The following is a 23,796-nucleotide window of genomic DNA, read 5'->3' on the forward strand; positions in this document are numbered from 1 at the left end:
CACACTGTCTATCAGCTGCCGCATTGTGTGTTTGCCAGACCACTGCTCTATGCCTGTCCCTCCGCCCCTGGGGAACAACACAGCATTTGCACCCAGACCAAGGAGGTTTCTGAACCATGACCCCCAGGTGCTCAGCTTGCACCAACTCTCCTCCTGAGTACATTGGCACAGCAGATGAAAGATGAAGCAGCACGCATTCAGCTTCCCAACCTTCTCCAGAGAAAATGACAGCTTGAGTGACCCATTATTATTGAACTGTTTTTTAATGAAATGCTAGTACTGTACACCATTACACAAAGAACATATGCGGCTGCAACTGATTTGATTTTCAACACTCTTGAAGAACCTAATAAGAGACTCTCATATTTAAAATACTTTATGGCAACTATTAAATTTTTTCTCTCTAATTATAAGAGTAGCGATGGAGTAATGCACCCTTCACCTCAAATTTGCTTATTTTCTTTTTCCTTCCCCCCATCCTATAGCTTTGTTAATGCTAATTGTTAGCAATGTGCAACAACTGACATTATTTCTCTTTTTAATTCATAAAGGATAAAATACATCAAGGCTGAAATCAAACAAAAACCCTCTAATTTAATCAGAAATAAATATTTCAATCTCATTTTTTTCTAGAAATGGCTGCCTTAGGAAATTCACATTATTTTCACCACATTTCCAAAGAGGATGAATTTTAGTACTGTGACTATCTCAGGGGTCCATCTTCGGATACTGAAAACGCTAAGCAGAAATACATCACCTTTGAGAAGTGCTGAGCATCTACCGTTAAGCACTGAAAATCAGCATTAGTGTACATACACAAAAGTACTGAAAATTCAGACGTACACTAATAACTTCAGGAAGTTACATTCTGATACCATCCAAAACAAAAATACAACTTTTCACCCTGATGAGATGTTTGACAAGTACAGACAGCCCCATGTTTTAAATGTGACTTTACACAGAAATCAATGGAATCAACATTTAAGAAACATATTTGTTGTGCTGGACTGTGAGTAAGTCTGAAACCAGAGTTATCAACCTGTGGTAGGCTGACCCAAAACCACTGGCCAGCAGCAGAATTTCAGCACCAGCTCCTAACTGCTGAAGGAATATCATTTGCACTGCTGTAAAGTTTCATATTGATCAAAGGGAACAACCCACTTCATCTTTCACTAATTTTAATACACTGCAAAAGACTTAAAGGAACATTGTATCTTGCCATTACCGCAGAACAAACAGTTATTGTGTGAAGAAATGAAGAAGGCACCAACACACTGAGCTGACTGTTCTGAACACTCCTTTATGGTCAATCTTAATGCTATTTTCCACAGCCAAACTATTCTCAAACCTCTATTTTATACAGATGAAAAGTGACCAAACCAGGAACAGAAAAAAAGTTGAGGATACTAATTCACATGCTCCTAAATGCATTTATACCTTTCTCAAATGAGAGAAAAACAACCACACGCTATAAGTACATATAATATATATATATATGTTATAAAATGTAAACAGTTTCAGGAAAAGGCAATTATTTCAGGCATTCTTAAAACTATTTTCAATTTTACAGCAGGTTGATGGATCTCTGCTTTTAGATGCTGAAGCACAGTCATGACACGTGGCTTAGCAGACGGTTGCGTATGCATTGCCGAGCTACAGGCACCAGCTTGTCTTGTTAATTCACATGTGAGGGTGCTGCTGGTTGGAAGAGGACAGTCTGCTCAAGAACAATTATTTTGTCTTTTACCACTCCTGTTGCTGGTAGCTGCAGCCAAAGCACTTAAAATGCCATCTATTTGCTGCCATCTACTACTGTATGTCAGGACAAAACTAGATAAGCATGAACACCTATGGTAAACACGCTTGCCTCTGTAAGCCTGGTGGGAGGATACAAACCTCACTTTTGGGGAAAACAAACATGGTGAGTTCTGCTGTTTTGTCCCTCGAAACATAATTCGCATGTGAAATAGTGTGTCCTCAAGAATGAGGAGTGTAATGATGCTTTATTGCTTGAAAAAGCCACATGCCCCCAGAGAATTTGTGTCATCATATGCTGTGAGTAAGGCTGATGGAGCCAGCTTTAGGCTCTAATAAAAGAGGTGGAAAAGAGAAGCTGAAAAAACACCATGACAAAAGATGCTTTTGTTACATGTTGAGATGAATCTGAATCAAAATGTGTTCACAGTTATAATTTCTTCTAGAACTGGGAAAACTGCCAGTAGGAATAGCATGATTTTACTTTCCAGTACCACTATAATTCTTATTCCTATCAAAGGAGGCTGAAAAAAAATTACCAAGTTATTTCATTAGGAAATGCAGCTAATTTACAGGCACAGTAATTTTCCCCCTACAAAATTGTATAATGAGCTTTAAACTCACTAAATAAAGGGTCTCTTCTCTGAGTGATTATGCTTAATTTACACAGGAATTAACAGTGACTGGACCTCCTTTCAGAATAGCTTTAAAAGAGCTGCATTACAAAACCAACGTCAACAGCTTTGAAAAAAATTCTAACAGTCAATGGAGTAAAAAATACTTATCTTTATAACAGTGCATACATATAGGTGTCTTCATAAACATCTTTTACAGGGTAAGCACATAACTGTTAAATCAGGTATCAGAATCCAGAGAACCTATAATGCTGATTTCATATTAAATTACTTGCTTAGGCATTATGTGGATAGAATGTACAGAAAAGCCTAAATAAACAGATTGACAAAAACACCAGGGAGTAATACTTTCATCTTTTAAAACTGCTCTTTTTTCAATGCTAACTATTTATCTATTTATTAGGTCTATTTTTATTGTGGTTTTTTACTGGTTAGTCTGACGAAAGAATGGAAACTGGTTTATAGACAAGCCTTGCCAAATATAGCCCAATTTTCACATAGTTAAGTACCTAGAAAACCCCAGCATTTCCAAAATTCAGGTATTTTTGGATACTTATATAGAAACTACGTATTAGAAACCATTCCCAATAACAGCTTGTTTACAGTCTCACTAAAGTAGTAGATGTGCTACATAAATAGATAGCATATGTCCCTAGCAAGTTATTAAATTAAATTAAAATGCTTATTCCAGTTACCAAAATCAGTTGACCCTGAGGTTGTGAAAACAGGAGAAATACATTTGGAAGTTTTAGTTCAAAAAAATCTCCCTTTCTTCCTTTGTAGTGTAGGAACTCCTAGTTATCTTTCCAATATCTGGTAAAAGGGAGATTTATAAAATTTCGTGTCTGAAAGCAGCCATTAAATCATGTTCTTTATCATAATATTTCATAAGAGATCTACAGATAATACAGAATCAGTGACGTCTGTGAAAGTGTTTAACAAAATCTAAGCCAAAATATTGTGATTAAGCAATATAGACCAAGACCTTGCTATCACAGCAGACTGAATAACTTACCAGAAATGAAAATAATTTTTTAAAAAAAGAAAAAAAGAGTAAAAATTAATCTTTGATATATAATCCTTGGGAACCGAGCACATCCATCGTGATAGGGACACCAGTATTTCCTCCGATCAAAATAGGGATGAAGCAGCGTTTTTAACACATCGTTACCATCTACTGGACACGAGGGAGAATGCAGCTCAGAAACAGGATCAAGAAAATGGACACCCAGAGAGCAAAAGGGCTGCCAGTTCTATCAGGAAATCCTACAAATCCTTTTTCCTACATCTCTGCTTCACCTTCACCCTCCACACCCCCATCCTAACACAGTCTGACCTCCCTCTGAAGTTTAGAAGATAACCAGTCCAAAGGTGTGAAAGTGGATCTGGTAACTAATGTATAACCCAGAGCCACGCCATGACTACGGTCCGAGTCTGAAGTCTACCAGGAGCACAGTGAACTAGAGCCTGAGGCTTCTCTGGCAAGCAACACACACGCTATCCAGTTTCCAGCAGCTTTGACAGAAGGAAACCCTTGGATTATGTTCCTGATGCAAAGTTAAAAAGGCTTTCTGAAGATGTTTTACCACCTCTCCCCCTGCCTGTAAGTCATTTACATGCTTTGGAAGCACATTTAATGCTGAGGGAAGATGCAGGAAAGTGACAAGACCAAACAATTTGACAGTGACAATGGTTTTCTCTGATAGAGAAGTCTCTACTTCACCTTATAGAAATCCGTCCATATGCGGGTGAAAAAATCTGCTTCTGAAAGTAACTGCACATTCGCATGATGTATGCATGTGATTAGATCCAATGGATTCAAAAGGAGCATATGCCTCTTGAATACAAATGTAGTAAAGAACCTGTGAAAGTGCGTTTTAAATCAGAACCAGTATTTACTGAACTAACACAAATGATTTAAAATAAATTAGATAATAAGCACTAGCAAAGAACACAAAATGAACTTAATAATACCTACAAAATTATGACGGACAACTTACTGACACTATTGCCACTCAACAAAATTTGGACATCACAGTAGCTCATATAAACCATTCAAACTGGAGAGTTAGATTACATATGAACTTTGCATGACTGCGTAAAACTTTTGGTAGCAACTGGATGACACTGGCCACCTCTGGGAGAAGGAGGAGGAGGAGTCCACCCCCAGCCTTACTCCTCCCTGTCCCAGATCAGATACTACAGAGGCCAAGGCCACCAGAGCAGCTCCCAGAGGCTGGGTGAGCACCCCCAGGCAAAGCCCATCCTATGCCACAGAGCCATAAACCGGTGTTTGTTGGTTTATAGATACTGTGCACACTGAGCACTGATCTGAGGTTTAGGGAGATCTGGGAACTGCTGCTCAATCTGTTTGGATCTTCTGAGCAACTTCAAACAAGTAATTTCAACCCTCCACCATCTCATCCCCCCTCCGAACTGGGATAATAACAGCAACCTCCTTTGTGTAGCAGTTTGAGATTGTTATTTGTAAGAGGAAATTATTACTGCTGCAATTAAATCTTTATGAAATTCATCACATGTATGAATAATAATGGCCCAGGAACAATTTTTTTAGCCTATATTCAGGTTTATTAATTGAAAAATATATTTGTTGGCCTTTGTTATTGACAATGAATGTTTTTTACAGGGCATTCATGTCTCCATTTCTTTACCCTTGCCTTTTCCAGCCAGTTTTTCTCTCTTGTTCACCAACAGCCTCCCTAACACTGCCACACTGTCTTGTTGCACTAGCAACTTCATGACACCTTCCCCTCAGCCTTGAGTAACACAGAGCCTCATTCAGCAATTTCATGAGCTGAACCATTATGTTGTTACTCAGACATGCTCAGCCAGTATATGGAAAGGTGCTGAAGCTCTGCACAGTGCCTGGAACAGGGTATCATCAAAACCCACAGCAACCTATGTTATTCTCCAAAGTGTTCAGAAGACTAAGGCACAGCAAAAATGACCCAACACAACTAGCTGCTCTGATTTTTCTGGAGATTAATGACCACCTGAAAGAAAAGGGGGGCAAAGGTTTATTTGTCAGTCATTGACCTCAAAGAGTCATTTTTTGCTTTGGAGTCATTCTTTAGGGTACACAAAGGAAGGAATGCTAAATATGCATGAATGCATTTAAAAACTGGGCAAAAGCACCCATTTCATAATTCTCAGCTTTGCCACTCCTCATGTACTAACACTCATCTTCCCAATCTGCAGAATGACACATATTTATGTGGTATTTTATCAGTACTAAGCATTATGAAAAGACGAAGATTTTATGCAGGAACTGTGTTAGTATAAATCATAAAAGTGGACACAGTATCTTTGTCCGAAACAGAGATAATTCAATTCCATGAGGCAGTAAGAACGCAAAAGGTATGTGGCAACACTGGCTACTTATATGTTAGAAAGTATTACAGACAAATAGGAACTGGTCTATAGAACAAAATTTAGTGCTGAGGATGTGTCATCCCTCCTGTAAAAATTTCAGATTTTTCTGTTTCTTGGTCTAAACTTCAGATTAGCTCTGCTTTGGTGTCTTGTCCTGAAGCTTACTTGCACCTGGATTGCATTCAAGACTCCCTAAGCACATCCTCCAGTTTAGGTTCATCAAAAAAGCAACAAGTTCATACATGCCAGGCCTACTGCTCAACCAAAACCAACCAAAGGGGATTGGTTGGGAAATTCACTTCAGAAGAGCACTCCTGGTCTGAATTAAAACACGAATATAGATGCACTTGTTGAGACACTCATTTTTTGTGGTCCATTAAGTTTTGACAAATGAGCATATCTTAGTAATAACCACATGAAGCTCATCACAGGAATAGAATTTGTATTTTTATTGTAGCTACAAAAGACAAGAACTAAAACTCCCCAGGACTTCAATCACATATATGTTGAATTTTTTCCTTCCACAGAAAGTTAAATGATTTTCAGCCTTAGCTTAATCACAGTTAACCATCTCAGCAGGTGCACCTCCACTGCAACTGGCTTATCCCCTCTTTCCAAGATCTTGTGATTTTTATTGTCAAAAAGTATGCCAAATTGCACACGTTAGTTACTCATAGGTCTCGAGTACAGGGCATGGGATCCCAGGCACAGCCAGCACACCAGAGATGCCAGCATTCCTAGTCACAACCAGCCCACGCTACTCGACTGAAGGATAAGGTCCTGCTTTCACCCACGTTCCAGGACACTCTGGATGCACAGGAGAGGGGACTCGAGCAACAGCAGCACCAGGGATCAGGCAACCCCCTTGCTCTAAGTGGGATGTAGACATCCCATAAGTCAGTTCTAGTGTGTAACTTGACATTGTCAGCTTCAAAGACAAGTTAGCAAAATGGTTGTTGTTTTGAAAGCATTACAAAGTACACACACACACACAAATTAAAACTTCAAAACAGAATTATGACAGGGAACAGATATTCCTCCATGAGCTATTAGTATGAATTCATCCCAACAAACCATTTTGATCACCACTACGATTTAGCAGCATCTGATTGCTCAGTGACATGATCTTGGCAGTATCAGCCCAGTCTGTAGACGAGAAACCAACATCATCAAAGTCACCACTGAAGTTAGCATTAATTTGCAACATTGTGGAAAAGGCCTGCACACAGGAAAAAGGATGAAAGTCACAAAAAGAGGGACATCCTATCATACATGCAGATGTGGTCCCTGAGATCCTCCTCCTAAGGCACACTGACAAAAACAGGGAGAAAAAAATGCCACTTGTGCAATAAAAATGGTGTACGCTCCTCCAACCTCACAACTGGGAACTTTAAACATATCAGATTGAGAGCCTTCCACTCTCATGAAACCAATCGACATATCTCTGCCTGATGTAAGTTTTAACATTTAAACAAGTCTAAACGGCATTTGTTTTAAAGGATGCTAAAGAAAATAGTAGGAAACAACCAAAACAATGTTAGTTACCTGTTACATTTCAACAACTGCTGAACTACAAAATCTTCAGTCAATCCCTTCAATTTTTTACAAGAACAAACTCTTAAATTGTTATCCTCTGATATTAAAGTGGGATTTTAAATTTTTGGATGGAAGAAATTAGTGCCTTTTCCTCTTGCTATATAAAATATCACCTTATATATTCCAACAAGGCAGGTAGCGAAAAATTTTGAGAAGAACCACAAGACATAAATATACCAGGGTAACTCAGTGAGAACAGAAAGACACAGACACGTCTCTCTGACAACCACTGTTTTTATTCTTTCTTTCACTGACAAAACTAGAGCAATGAAAGAGTTATAAAACAGTGAATGTGATAGTTGCTTGTTGAAATGGAGTCACACAAAAATGAACTTGTATTTTATTATTATTTTAATAAATACATAATCTAGCTGCTTTACTTAGATAAGACATGAAATGGGATGTGCTGGATCCAGTGTAATTACTTCTATTGACACATCCTGCTTATGATTTTTGGTGCTATATGAGAGTAAATCCCTGCCATCGAATGCCAACAGGAGATCTAATCTTGACTGCTTATAAAAGGGAGGTACTATACAACTACTGAGACAAAGGAAACAGGACCATTATTTCCATTGATGTTCAGTATTTTACATAAACTGTTACAATGCCAGTGATACTCCTGGCAAAATGTAAAGCCTAATTTCTGACCAGAAATTATATTGCTTCAAAATAAACAGTACAACACCAAAACAGGTACCAAAGCAAAACCCAGCAGATTAACAGTGTATGAAATTTTATGTTGAAAGGACAAGTGATCATGGCTGTTTCTTGCTGCTAGTGGAAATAAGGACAGACTTTCCTTTCCCTCACTGTCACCGAATCAGGAAGCCTGTCTGGGGAAGGTGCATAGCAATACCCACCCCAACCACAGCCAACAAATTAATAGAGGGTGATCTTTCTGTTAAGGATGTCTTTAATTAATCGGCTCATCCAGAAGATGAGGTAAAAAACACTTTTAGAGAGGACAAATCTGCATTAGTTTCTTTGAAGAATTATTTTCAACTGCTTCAGCACAGAAACTCCCAGGTAAAAGAAAAAAAACCCTACAACCTCTAGAAATATTTTTATAAACTACATAGGTGTACTCACTAGTCACTTTTTTATAAACTTTCATGCATGTAAGGCATTGCCTTGGCTGCGATCATTTGCAACAATAACAATAAACTTAGTTCAAGAAATTTCTTAAATACAATAAAATTTTAAAACATTCATTTTATCGCAGTCTAAACAACGAGTCTGTTGGAAAAAATGCACAAAATTCATTCGGCACTTCAAGAATTAGGGATATCATTTTGAAGAGATGCATCATATTTTTCGTAAATAATCTGGTGATACATTTCAGTCCTTTAACTATAAAACTCATTGTTATTATAGAGGCACAATGGGTAGCTTTTTAATAAGGATGATTATTTCACCCTTTTTTTTTTTTTCTGCTTATTACATTCAAAAAAGTCTCTCATGCTACTCTTTCCAATGTATTCATGAAACAGAATCTTAATTGAATGTTGTCAAATCTCCATATTTCTACAGCTTTTTTGAAAACACCACCTCAGAAACAATATGCAGAACTGCATGCTACAAATTTATGAATTCATAACATTCTAAGATTTGTTTTTGCAGTATGATCTGCATATATGATATACTCTGTTTCTGCTGGAAGGCAGGAAATATGCTAGGAAATATGCTCAATCTTTGGAAAACATATTTAAAGTCAGTTATGTAAAAAGTATTAAAAAAAAGAATCCAAAATAAAATATGTCCTCATCAAATAGCACCAGGGTTAGGGTTTTTTACCTCTGTTCTTCAGAGGTACTTTTTCAGCCAAAACAATTGCTAGTGCTTTGAACTGGTATAGACAAAGCGTGATCAGTAGGTCCATCCAGATTTTCTTAATTCCAGGCCTACCATGTTTTCCTACCTATTAGAGCTAGGAAACCATCTTTTGAAATCGTTCCCTGCAGCTGCACCATAAACTGAGTCTCTGCCAGGAAAAGCTGTAAATCCAAGACCCACCTCCCCACCCCTGACCAGACAGAACAAATTTCAAAAATCAATGAAAAGCATCCATTCATCCTTCTTATTTGACCATATCAGCCCCGTAACCTGTCCTCAAAAAAGTAAATTATGGAAACACAGCAATGTAACCAACTTAGCACACAACAGATAAAATGGGGATGCAAAGTGATAATGGTGTCTCAAAGGGCAGAAGGAATTCAGAGTTGACCTCTGAAGAGAATATGTAACTTCACGTCCAGATTTGGTTCTTGACAGTTCTAGAAGACACCTCTTATTTCTCTGTCAGCCTGTGATTAAATGTGGCTTCACATCTATCTTACTTTTGTATGCGCATGAACAAATATGTATTGGAAAAATATTTGGGAGGAAAATGATAGTTGACATAGAGCAATAATCCTCTGGCAAAACATTTTACAGAAGATGACAGAAAGCAGGCAGCACAAATAAACCTCTGGAGAAGATGTCATGGAAAAATGAGAAAACATAGTCAAAGTAAATCAGCTAATTAAGGCACTGGTATAACACATTTGAATGACTAGACTTTAAAATAAACACAGATGAGATCATAAACTTACAGGTGTTGTCAAGGTACTGTAAGGATGAAAGGAAAAGACTCTGTGACTAAGGATGACTGAGTTGTGTGATCAGTTGAAGAGAGCAGTATGAATTCAAAGTAAAAATGCTCCAGGACAAAAAATGGGACCTATGAGGAGAAGAAAGGAGAAAATGTTAAAAAAAAAACAAAAAAACAAAACAAAACAAAAAAAAAAACACAACAAAAAAAACCCAAAAACACCAAAACAACAAAACCCAAAAAACCCAAGGTAAGAATTGTATGTAGTCTAGCAATAACCAGAAAAATTTTCTGCAGAGTTAAACTACAAGGAGGAAAAACACAATGACTTTCTAAGAGGATCAAATGCTCAAACAGCATCTGTGTCAAGTGCTGAGAAACTATCAGTCTTACCACAAGAAAAAATGTACCATGGACACTTATTAAATTCCAAACACTGCAGTGCAAAGCTGTAACACCTTTAATAGTATAGTAACAGTATAAAAACTGCCTCTGGAGAGGCTAGGAAGTAAGAAAAGTTGGAAACGAACAATCAGATTTTACAGTTTGCTTGGATAGCAACTAAGTACCATATTAAGATTTAAAACTAATGAGAGGAGTGATGCATAGTAGAAAAATCAGATTTATTTTAGAGCATCTGTTCACCCAGAGAGGATGCTGAGCCCTGTCAGAGCCCTGACAGTGACACGGGACAAATTTTTTCACCATACTCTGGGAGTATGGTCTCTTCACCATACTCTTTCAGCAGCTATACAATAAGGATGATGACACTGGCATCTTTTAGGAAGCACACTGAGATCTATTAATCAAACAAGATAGACAAGAATTAAGCATTAATAGTATTTTCATCAAGCCAAAGACAGGATAAGCAGAAGAGTCTAAGAAATATCCTATAGCAAAAAAAAGTTAAAGGGAAAGCAAGATTTACATACTGCATTTGTGTGTGAGATTTTCATTTAGTTACTAACAACTTCCAAGATTACTACAGCTGAAAGGAGTTGAGAGTAAAGAAAGAAACCCTCATTTGTTTATTTTGTTTAAAGTAAACAGTTTGCTCAACTTCCTTGAAATATTGCCTTGAGTATTTATATTTACTTCTTCCTGCAACAGATGAATAATACTTTGAGGAGAAAAATGTTGTAAACCCATAACATCTGCAAAGATTCTAGGCACAGACTAGCATCTGAAATAAATTTTATTGTATGACTAACTTCCTAGATCATATATCCCCTGTAAAGAACAAAACACAAGTTTAACTTTGTTTTTGCTTAGTACAAGATACTTACCATAATTCTTGACTAACAGGTGCTAAGTGCTACTTACCTGCAAAGAAACCAAACAAACAGGGAGTTACTTAACAGCACAATAAACTGCATAGAAGAGTGGATATCACAGAATCACAGAATCATCGAGGTTGGAAAGGACCTTGAAGATCATCCAGTCCAACCGCTAACCTAGCACTGACAGTTCCCAACTACACCATATCCCTCAGCGCTATGTCGACCCGACTCTTAAACACCTCCAGGGATGGGGACTCCACCACCTCCTTGGGCAGCCCATTCCAACGCCTAACAACCCCTTCTGGAAAGAAATGCTTCCTAATATCTAGTCTAAACCTTCCCTGGTGCAACTTGAGGCCATTACCTCTTGTCCTATTGGTTATTATACTTCATTAAAGAGACCCATCCCCAGCTTTCTGCAACCTCCTTTCAGGTAGCTGTAGGGGGTGATGAATATATATATGGATATAATTTAGGTGGCTTTGGTAGTTAATCGTTCCTGGGTTTAATACCAGAGTTAGATAGAAGAATGGAGTGAAACAAGAATTTAGTAAGAAAGAAATATAAATTACAATCTCCAGGTTGAATACTGTGGTGGAATGTGCAAATCTCAGTCTCAGCAAAAATACCTTATGAATTGAACCTCACTGTCGCCAAGGTGATAGTGAGACTGCTGAGACAAAGGTCTCATACAAAGACATCACTGCTCTAACTCTTAGAATCCCTTCTGTCCCACCTGATATGAGCCTCTGTAACCCAGGATACAAGCTCCTTATGAGATAAAATCTCCAACATGTTCCTCTTCCAGACTAAATTCACAGGAACCATGAACCAATATTGTTTATATTACACAGAATTTCACAACTTAAATAAATCCATTAGCAAACTCCACTCAGATGCTGCACATGTTCACTGAGAGTTGGGTAAGAGCACTCCCATTACTGGATCTCACATTGTCATGTCTTAGCCTCATTTTTCTTTCAAAACTTTTCTCCTTCTGAAAACTACAAATGTAGCATCTGTTATTATCTTTGTTTCTACCAAAGGTGACAAATTTACAAGGTTGTATGTCATTAACAGCAGTGTCTTTAATCAAACAATGATAGAAATGTTGGCTGGAAGGAACCTCTGGATGTGATCTGGTCCAATTTCCTCCATAAAGAGTGCATTTTCATAAAATTAGATAAATTATTGAGTTTAGTGTTCTCTGAAATAGAAATATCAAACAAGAAGTTAAATAAAGGAACAACCCATGTTTCATTAGTGAAATATTAAACAGTTCTAAATATGTACTACAGCCAAACACTGCATCTTTTCCAGCAGACACTCTATTAATGTGGTACATAGAGATACAAAGGATTGACGTTAATGGAGTTAGCAGGTTGTCCATTTAAACCCAAAGTTTGCAGAAGACTGTCTGAATTCTCTTTGGCATGTAGCATCTTTGGCACTGTTATACCAAATATTGTGTCATATATCCCTTAAATCAAAAATGTATATGAAGATGCCACGATTATTTTTTAATATATCTACAGTCCATGCATGTATTCACTTTTTTCCATTCCCATTTTTACAACAGATACACAATGTCCAAATCCTAAATTCATAAACCAAATCCTAAATTCATAAACCCACCATGTATTCATATTGGGTTCCTGGCAGCTTCTACAAAAGAGAAGACTGACAAGTGGACCAGAAGATCATTTTGAAACATAATCTATTAAAATCCACCGTGGCAATGTCTTTTGTTTTGAAGATTTAAAATAGAATAAAAATTTGAACACTAAACTTGTCAAAAACTAACTAACTAAAAACCACTGGGATGAAGACTGAAGCAGCAGTGCAGCCTTAAAAACGGCAAGACATTCCCTCTGATAGCTTTGTCATGGATCATGCCACAATTCTTATTAAATGCATTTCATCTCAGGTCAAAATTTGAAACAGGTCTCATGTGCAGTCTAAATAAATCCAGAAAAGGCTCATAGGTATGTTCTTCAAGACAAGTTTGTTAATCAATCATGCTAAAAGTATAGAAGAATGACAATCTTTAGATTTCTGACTATAAGCCCAACAGTTATTTCTATTATCTAGTGATCAAGCCCAGTGATGTAAGGAGATTAATGCAAGACACTATTCACAACATTATGACACACTATAATTATCTCTGTGGATGCCAGAAACAATTTTGACCACTGTGATAGACTGGGTACTATCCAGAAGAAACAAACCCAGTACAGATTTTAAAATATATGGGTACAAGTACACTGTACTTTGATTGCACTGATAAGAACTTGAAGGAAGCCAAGGACAGCTGGAGCTGGGGAAAAGATGATGCCAATTTAATCTTTAAGATTGACAGCTCTGTTTGGGACAAGGAAAGCCAAGCGGACGTTATTCAGCAAGGGAAAATCACTGTGGAGGAAGAAAAGCTGTAGGAGTAATATATTAAAAATAAATATGGAACTTGAGGGCATGTTTAATGTAAAGCAAGTCAAATGCTTTGCTAAAAAATGTGGCCTTTGTGCTCCTCTGAAACTATTACATGCTGAAAATGTGGCCTTTGTACTTTTTCGAAACTATTACCATAATTTTTTTTTTGGTTCCCTCAAGCTACGTCCCTCAGCAGACATTAAAATAGTTGTAAGAGTTAATTAGTATTCCAAAACACATTTTACCATGAGAAATAGAAACAAATAGAACGTGTCCTGAAGAGCTCAGCCTCACTGCTCTGGGACAAACTCTGCCCCCAACACCAGCCTTGCGCAAACACCTTCCCGAGGCCTTGCACTGCTGTGACTTCAGGGGCACAATGCAACACTGGTGCCCTCTCCTGCACAAGTGCGCCCCTGGGGAAACCCAAGAAAAGTGACAGCAAGGGATGGTGAAGGCTCTGGGTGGCACGGACGCACAGGTTTGCAGTCCTTGTCACAGGGAGTGATGAGCACCTGCTGAGTCTTCAGGAAACTGGAAAAATTTGAACTCACAAACCAGTTGGAGGGAAGCTAGGAAAAGCTTCTCTAATTACAGTGAATTCTGGAAATAACTGTAATTCCCCAGGAGAGACAGATCTGGTGTTTGCGGAAGGCCATTACTTACATGCTATTTGTAAATAATTCTGCCCCAAGGTGCACCACTTCAGGGAAGAACCAAGACTCTTTGAATCTTATGTCTTCTCCAACAGAAAGTTGACTGGCAGATCCGCATCTGCCCCTACTCAACATAAGCAATGAAGTAGACTTGATTTCGCTTCTCAACCTTCCCAGACCTGCCTTTTCATAGCACCTCATATCCTGTTCTTCCCTCCTGCACTCAACAAGTTCTGCTTCAAGCTGGCCATGGAAACATGGCCAGGATTTGTCCTCAATAATTTCTTCACCCAAAAATTCCATTTATGCAACAGTTGCTGCCTTCATACAATGACAATAAAAAGGCACCAAAGAGTGCAATCTGATGCCATATCCCTGAGGATCACTTAAATGACTGGCTTGAATTCTACCATACACATTTCCCTGCAGAAAGCAGAAATATTTTACTCTCAATGATTTATAGAGAGCTGTTGAAAAGCCTTTGCCAACCTCAGGAAATCAGCAAAAGTTATATTTTTACTGGGTTTAGAAAGAGGGGAAAACAACACAGAGACTGCAGGTGTTCTTGGTTTGCTTTTTGAAGTCCTTAATTCATCAAATAGCTAGTTCATCATATAAACATCTGAGATAGCTGAATGAGGCTACAAGATACAAGAATGTGCTTTCGGTCAACAGGCTATAATTCATTTGTCACCAACAAGAAATGGGAGGGTTGCCCTACATTTTGAACAGGCATGGGAAACCCACACTGCTACAGGTTTCTAAATTCACAAAGGAAGGACTCCAGCTTCCAGGTTCTTATATATACATGTTAACCACATCAACAATGTCAAGGTCCACTGAGGTAAAAAGGAAAAGAGATGTTTCTGTTTGCACAATAACATGTATCTGCAGAAAAGCTTTTCCTATAAAGGGTAGGGAGCATACCTTTAACTCTCCTTCGAAATTCCCACTGTCCTCTACTGTAATCCCAATAGAAATCTGCAATATTTGGGCTTTAACAAAAATGTCTTATTAAAACTAACACCCTTTATTAAGCCCAGAAGAGATCCCATGAGCTGGTTTGTCCCATCTATGTCCAGATAGAAGGATGGACAACAAATATAAGTACTTTAAGGTTAAATTCTGTTTTCATATGTATTTCTATATGTTATTTGTATATGTTATTTGTATATGTTATTTCTCTGATAGGATATTGTATTTCTGCTTCACAAACACACCTCATATATGATATAACTGATCTACTTGGCTACACACTAATGAAAGTTACTGCCTCAAAAGTTAGCTTTTGTTCACTTTTGAAACGTAGCATTGCAGCTTTCAAAGGTATTTAAGATGCACCTAATTTCAAAAATGTTGCATACTGTGACCTAATCAAAAGCAAACTTTCACTGATTTTTAAATGGCATTTGGATCAAGTTTTTTGTGCTCAAGGAAAGCATTTTTTTTCTGCCACATTTCATTGCACTGAAAAATTTTGAATTTGGTTTTGGAACTCTCTTGAAAGTAATTTTTCAAAAATAATAATTAAAAATGCAGTATTTAGGTGGTCCCCAAAACATAAACATCAATAAACTTGCATTTGCTAAGTTAGCGTTTTGGTATGAGTCAGAACTTTATTTATTATCAAATAACACCAATCATTTTGTTCTCTCCATCCATAAACTGTGAACAGCAACTGTTATCCAGGTATTGGTAAAAGATAAAAAGGCTTATATCAAACCTAATGACATTCATGATCAACAGGATTAAAAAATCAGAAACTGTAAGTTTAACAGATCTCAGTGTACTCTCATTACACCTGAACACTTACCATAACAATGCACTTCAGTTCTTTTCCAAAAATCCTTCCATTTCTTTACATCATGGGGCAAAAATCCTAGAATTCTTACTCAAACAGATCATGAACTAAGTTTTGCTGGACCAAGGACTGTAGGTTTCAAGCTCAAACTCAGAAGGGAACCCGGACAGGGAAATTCCTCCTGCCAATAGATCTTTAAGTAATACCACCATTTCTATTACAGGTCTGACTTAATCTGGGTAAATTTTCATGTGCATTATGACAATTAGTCCCAAAGACACAAACTCCGTTGATTAACTTTAGAAAATCTGCATCTCTTCCCTATAAAAAAGTTCTCCTCCTTCATGTTGAAAGTCATTGGTGACAAGATGAAAGCAGGTACATGAAAGCTGCCCATCACCTCCCTTTCAGCTTTTCCCAGTCCGGCAGTGCAACAGCTCCAGATTTCATTTTCAAAAACAATCATTTCTCCAAGCATCAAACACTTGTTTGTGTTACCAGCAAAAAAACTACTTAGAAACAGTTACAATAATATCTGTGATCATATGTACAATTACGCTACAAGAAATTGATGGAAGTTTTGTTCCAGAAGTTGGCAAATTTGTATGGATTAATCCAATCTATGCTTTGGATAAAGCCATTCATCCCAACAAATAATTTCAGAGGCTCACTGGTCAGTGGGGTTGAAAGTCTGTGCTTATGCTAAAAGGTGACATTTGAAATGCAGGAGATATGTCATTATTTTTAGTTTTGCACATTAATAAAACCCCCCAGTGAGCAAAATACAATAATGCTGCACTTTGCTAGGCAAAACCTGTTCCAAACCAAAACAACAGGGGCTCATACAACCCAGTCTGCAGTTTCATTAATTCAGTGTAAATACTTCTGTGGATCAATCTAGTTCAAAGATTTTTTTATCTAAAAACTTAGAGACACTGCAGTGACTGTCAATGACTGACCTTGATGCAAACATCAGTTGATTATCTGTCAGATATCCCCTTCTTGAGCAGGCAGCTTCTGTTTCTTTTTTAGCAGCATATGCTGTTCCAAACCATTGTTCATTCCATCTCTCACCCGCACTGTTATTTTCTACTGTCTGCTTTTGATTTGTAAATACTGGAAAATATTCTATTGATAACCTCCTTAATACTTCCCTGTTCAAAAAAAACCCCTCTTAAATAACCTTTAATATTTCCATGCTTTTCCTTAATTTGAACTCCCATGTCATTAATTGCCTCTCATCTATTTGTTATCGGTATTTCCATATTCTGCCTAAGTCCTCTCATTGTTACTCCATTTAACACTAATCTGTTATTGTACACTGAAATATCTTTCTGTTTTATCAATGCCCTCACATTGCTCTACCCTACTTATGGTTACAAAATATATAACAGTTTTTAAATTAAATATAAAATACAGAAATGCTTTAACAACTGACAACTTCATGACTTCAGAATCACAAATACTAGAACCAGTTCTCAGCTGGAATTCACTTTAATTTAGTCTGCTTCAGAACCAGGCTGTCCAAAACAAAACACTTAACTGGATTAACAAACACTAGGTCAACTTTCAGTTTCATAATTATTTAAATTGCTTGTAAGGTCATATAATTATGCCAAATAAAATATACAGTTGAAAAAAATTCAGTCAACATTCTTAGAAAATGGTTATTTTTGTTTAATCAAGGAACAATACTGTGGTTGCTCAAGGATAAGAAAGACCTGTGTTTGAAAGCACAGGTACCCAGGGTACACACCGAGTACACATCATCCAATCTCTTCAGAAATGGTTTTTCCTATGGGCTGTCATATTTTTATCTTAAAGTTCCACAGCAGAAATGCACATGCAAAGCTCATGCCCAGTCATCTGACACATCAGTAAAGACCCTGGGCTAACGTCACACACACACACACACACAGAGTAAACCTGACCTTTCTGTGACCAACTCTTACCACATGCTCACAAAGTGCAGGCACCGGGGAGCATCTGGGATTTGCCAAGCGAACTGCACACACACTGATCATCCTGTCCATGTGCTCAGGAAATTACAGGGCATGACAGGAGTAACCAAATGTTACCACGTGTACTGAAATGCCGGGCAAATTCCTTCTAAGAACAATGTCTACCCTGAAAAAACAAATGGCATATTCAGCAAATGCTACACCACCCCCCCCCCCCACCCCTGCCATGTCAAAGTCAGTTTGATTTTGTTTCTGCTTCATGTATTTTGACGACCACTCTTTCTAAAGGCTGATTCAAGTCTTCACTACTTTCATGTTTAAAACCTTTTTCTAATTAACAGTCTTCACCTATCCCTTCTTATTTATACCTATTAGTGCTAATGAACTTACATAGAGCAGTTAAGATGCCTTCCAAAGTCTTCACTCGATGTGTCTGAACAAATCAAACTATCTTACTCCTCCTTATTCCCCATAATCAATCATTTTCATAGCCCTGCTTTGTACCTGTTCCATTTTGATTTCATCCATCTCTAACAGGACTTGAGCTACATTTAACAACCATGTCTGGAAATTCCCGAGTCAGTCAATTTCAAGAGTGCCTTTGTCTTTTTTTTGGTGGCATCTCACTAGTGTTGCTGGTTCATAGTATGGGTAAGCAGTACACACTAGTACATACTGGTCAGTCATTTTCAGACTGGTGGAAAACACTAGGGCTGGTGACTGCCACTCTGTAAACAGTTCTTATTATCTGTCCCCAGCCGCTGCAATTCAGGTTTATCTCATTTCCTTTCTGGAGCTACCTGACTGGAAGATACAGAGAAGATGGAGCCAGACTCTTCTTGGAGTGGCACAGCAGTAGGACAAGATACAACAGACACAAGCTGGAAAGTGGTAAATTCCAATTAAATATAAAGATTTCTTTTTTCTTTTATGACATGTTGGCTAAATACTGAAACAGGTTGCCCAGACCAGTTGTAGATCTCACTCCTTGGAGGTGTTCAAGACTTGACTGGACACAGCCATGAGACATGAGAAACCTGATCTAATTAAACCTGCTTTGAATAGCGGGTTGCACTAGAAAGGGTTGTCCCTTTAACCTAAAGTATTCTAGGGTTCTTTTATTCTAATTACTTGATCACCCAGTTTCTTCTGACTGATGAACTTTTGACATTATAGATAAGGGACTTTACACTTATTTTGCAAGATTTAAACCAGCATGGCAATTTACACTTATTTTGCAAGATTTAAACCAGCATGGCAATTTCACTTTATCCTTGTCTTTCCCGACTGTAACAACAAAGCTGTGTTTTTCAATTGCGGTAGGCTTTTTGTCAACTTCTTAAGGTCTGTTTTGGAGGGGTTATTCATCCATGTAGATCTGGAGTCTTTCACCTTTCTTCCCAAGCAATACAATATGAATTCAGGTTCTTCTACAGGTTTTGCACCTCTGACATAGAGACTTCTAGTCCAGACCTATATAAAGCTCTGGAGCTCATCATTGTACCTATCGACATGAAAAAGACTCCTTAAAGTTTAAACTTCCAAAGTTAGAAGATAAAACAAATTACAGACCTACTTTCATCCATCAATCATTTAATTTAAGTAGCATCGGAGGGAGGCTCTTCCCAGACATCATTCTGGCACGCCTAAGTCCAGTCTAAAAGAGCACAATTCCCTGCTTGCACAGGTGTTATTAAGTAAAGAAATCTCTTATATACATGAATAATTGGGTTCAATCATAACTCTCCAATATATATTTAACAAGTAACATGACATGGCTGCTGTGCATGTCATTGTGTGGCTGTGAATCAGAGCCTTATTCAAGGAATACTGTTGTGGTTTAACCCCAGCTAGCAAATAAGCACCACACAGCCTCTCAATCACTCCCTCCACCCAGTGAGATAGGGGAGAGAAGCAGAAAAAAAACTAAAGTAAAACTCATGGGTTGACGTAAAGACAGTTTAATAAGACAGAAAAGGAAGGAAATAGTAATAAGGCTGGTAACAATAATAAAAATTATAATAATAATTAGAATTTACAAAGCAAATGATGCACAATGCTATTGCTCACCATGCACCAAACGATGCCTAGTCAGTCCCTGAGCAGTGGTCCCCTGCCAGCTTTCCCTCCAGTTTATATACTTTATATACTTGACATGAAGTCATATGGTATGAAATATCCCTTTGGCCAGTTTGGGTCAGCTGTCCCGGCTGTGTCCCTTCCAAACTTCTTGTGCCCCCCCTCCCCCCCCTCCCCCCAGTCTTCTCACTGGCAAGGCACAAGAAGCTGAAAAGTCCTTGACTTAGGATAAGCACTACTTAACAACAACTAAAAATATCAGTGTATTATCAACATTATTCTAATCTTAAATCCAAAACACACTATACCAGCTACAAGGAAGAAAATTAACTCTATTCCAGCTAAAACCAGGACTAATATAAAATTACATATTCATTTTGTAGTATTTATGATGCAACGTATGAACACAGGTGCTTGCTGAGCAATGATGAATGATGAGACCAAAAGCCTGACATCTGCACTGAGTAATGTAAATAACTCAACTCCTCTTTGCTCTTCAGAAGCGCTGAGGATCTACACCTTTAAGCTGAAAATGCTTAACTCCATCAGCTGTCAGGTGCATGTCTCCCCTCAACAAATTGCAGGATAGAGGCTTGAGTTATTTCTGCTCGATTCATCACATTTTAGTGAGCATGGAAGTCTGCAGTCCACCAACAGCATAATAAATTTAACACCCACACACAACTTTCACCTTAACCTTTCAGGCCAAGAAGGATCATTCCTGAAAGCAAAGGAGCCTGGTCTTGCTACAGAGCCAATAAACCCTCTGGTTTCACAGGATGCATCCAGTTTGGTTACAAAGGCCATTCCCTGAGTGCAGATGGGTGTCTTGCAGAAATATCCTCAACAAAGATTATTTCAGCTTGCATTCAGTGCTGTGGGAGTCCCAGTTAGCACCAGCTGGTAGGAGGTAAAACATCTGCTGGTATCTTCTCAGCTCTCTCCCAGTACACTTTCATCAACAGGGAGAGTTGGCTCTCATATTATGTGTTCTGGTGTAATCCTAAACTGATTCAAGCCCTTTAGTACTTTACTTGCCTTCATTCTAGCCTGCTAATTTCAGATGCTTCCAGCTCTTGCAAGTCCTGAGAGCGCACAATTCTTAGTATCAGGACTACAGCTATTTGAAATCATGGTGCCAAAACAGATGTACATGCTTCTAACTTGAACAAAAGGATAACTGGCATTTTAAAAGTGAAACAAGCACAAGGCAGGCAGTGTTTTCCTGCTGACAAGTGTATAAGACAATGTAGCAGACATGCACTTTTGATTCCTGGCGGTGCACTGAGAGTGGTAGTTCCAGATGTGGGGAAATCGACCCCTGAAAAAAAGGGATTTGAAGTGATACAGCACAGAGGAAGCCTGGAGCAAACTGGCACCATCTAGAAAGCTGGAAGAGAGCCAGACAAATTATGGCTCAGGCTCCTTGGAGCCCTGTCTGAAATCAAAGCTGCTCCCCCCTTTGATGGGAACTGCACAGGAAAAAGATGAATGGTAGAGGGTAGATGCTGGGTATAGCCTCCATTGCACATGCAACAGGGTACAAATTACAATCCCTTGAGCATACAGAGGCAAAGCAAGGTTCAAAATGCCTTATTATATTAAGTCATGTTATGAAAATGACTGTTCATATTGGTTCATTAATGTTTGTACAAGGCTGTGAACATGCAAAGTGGTTAAGTATCAGCACAAGCATCAGCATGGTCTCTCAACTTTGACATGTTCATGAGTTTTTTAACAAAAGAAAATACACTTTAACCATAACAACTATTGCCCACGAAAGGTAGTGCTGAGCATATTGTCCCTCTACATCATTTCTGACCATTAAAACTAAGACAGAAATTGCTATCATCAGTGAATATTGTTATCCTGAGCAATTTATTTCTTCCAAAAGACAAAATATGTGCAATCATCAATAAATTAGCAAATTCAAGCCACTAAACTAGCACATTTGGCAATGCAAAACTATGTAATTTTTTCTTTTATTTTTTTCATTCTTTTGTAACCGTAGCAGACCTCAAAAAACCCAAGGTTTCAGGAGGAAGTGCGAAGATCTATCACCTAAAGCAAGTACCTCAACATCTCAGAAAGTCAGTTTTGTTTGAACACCAGCTAGAGCAGTAAATGCTATAAACAGAAGAAATACATATCCTCAGCTCTTCTGGATGAAAGAGTTAAAGCAATGGGGACTGCAAATGTCAACCTCTGCCCTTGCAGGGCAGGTCCTTTTCTCCAGATGGGCTCTCAGCTGAGCAATACCTGCTCATTTCCCAGATCAAAGTAAATTCTACAAAGTCTTTCTCGAGGCACTTTCATGTTATCTCTGTCTGCCATCCCAAAAGGTTGGCTGTGTCTCTGCCTCTCCTGGCAGCTGTCTGGCTGCAGAGGTGCACAGTGCTCAGTGCTCACTGTGTGCACTTGTCAGCTCTGTTCCACCAGCCTCTCCTCCATGGGCTTCCCCCGTGGTGCCTGAGGAAAGGACAGCCTGTCCTCCGCCCCAAAGGCATCCCCTGAAAGGAGAGTGCAGAGGCTGGGGCAGGCTTCCCTCTGCTTCTCAGCTACAGCCTGTTAAAGGAGCATATGGCCTGCAGCAGGAGGGAAACTGTTAAACTTCAGGCAGGTTAATAATGAAAACCCTTGAAGACTGGCGTTGGGACCAATCTCACTTAATACTAGTATTAATGACATTGGCACAAAAATATAAAGGCAAACAAATAAACTTCCTGAGACCTAAATGTCTGGAGGCCTTGTCAATAGATGGAGGATTGTGGGCTCACACAGCAAGAACTGGATTATCTGGAGGGGTAATAGAAATGGGATAAAATTTAATAGCATTGTGCAAGGTCAGAAGCTTTGGAACTAATAACAAGACTTTCCGCTATAAACTATGAGGCTGTCAGCTGGAGGAGCTACGTAGAGAGAAGTCTATTTGTAGAATATGAGATGTCTGCAAATCATCAACCATGAAAAAAGTAAACCCATCAGGTGATGTATCCCCAGAAGAGCAAAGGAAGATTAATTCCCAAGGTAAAGGCCTCTCCTCCTCCTTTGAAATGCTATGTATGATGCCAGCCATGTTCCAGAAAGAGTCCTTCCAAACAGAACAGGCCCAGAAACAGGCTTCAAAATTATAGGCAAGACCTGGACAGGAGGGACAGTATTCCTGTCTGGTCATTTACCAGGCAAATTAAACAGTTCAAAGGGGGCTTTAAGCTAAAAGACATACAGGTATAAATTTTAGAAGAAAATAAGAAAAAAACATGTCTAGCAGCAAAGTTTTGGAAGTGCCTTCCCATCTGAGTCCCATCATCTTAGGTGGGGTTTAATAAGTTCATAGAAAGCTGAAGGTCAGGGCAGTAAACTTGATGAAACATGACTGGATTTACAGTAGGAAAACTACTACCTATATGCTACATATTAGCACCACATTGTTATCCAACATCTGTGTTTCTCTGCAGCACACATTCACAAAATCTCTTTACTTTTTTAGTATTTCTGAATAGCAGTTTCAAGTTTTTTTCCACTTCTTGCAAAAATGCCAATAGCTTTTTTTGCTTTTCACACTAACACTTAATGGTGCATCTCTCAAACACCTGAAGGTATGCCTGACAGCTTGT

The 23,796-nt window shown here is 38.4% G+C and overlaps 1 protein-coding gene across 8 annotated transcripts in view; it reads right to left on the reverse strand.

The window, feature by feature from the left end:
• Nucleotides 1-23,796, reverse strand: part of SMYD3 (SET and MYND domain containing 3) — a 429,108-nt gene that overhangs the window by 192,589 nt on the left and 212,723 nt on the right. For 2 of the 8 annotated variants that reach the window (XM_074925613.1, XM_074925604.1), the window contains exons 2-3: nt 11,259-11,295; nt 9,974-10,101 (exon numbers count right to left, since the gene is read on the reverse strand). The exons of 5 other annotated variants lie outside the window; for them this stretch is intronic. The gene's annotated coding sequence lies outside the window, so the exon portion shown is untranslated. The remainder of the gene's footprint in view (nt 1-9,973; nt 10,102-11,258; nt 11,296-23,796) is intronic. One more of the 8 variants, XM_074925619.1, reaches the window with a different exon arrangement.

The sequence above is a fragment of the Athene noctua genome, chromosome 1 (assembly GCF_965140245.1).
Source record: "Athene noctua chromosome 1, bAthNoc1.hap1.1, whole genome shotgun sequence".
In the NCBI taxonomy this organism is placed as follows: Eukaryota; Metazoa; Chordata; class Aves; order Strigiformes; family Strigidae; genus Athene; species Athene noctua.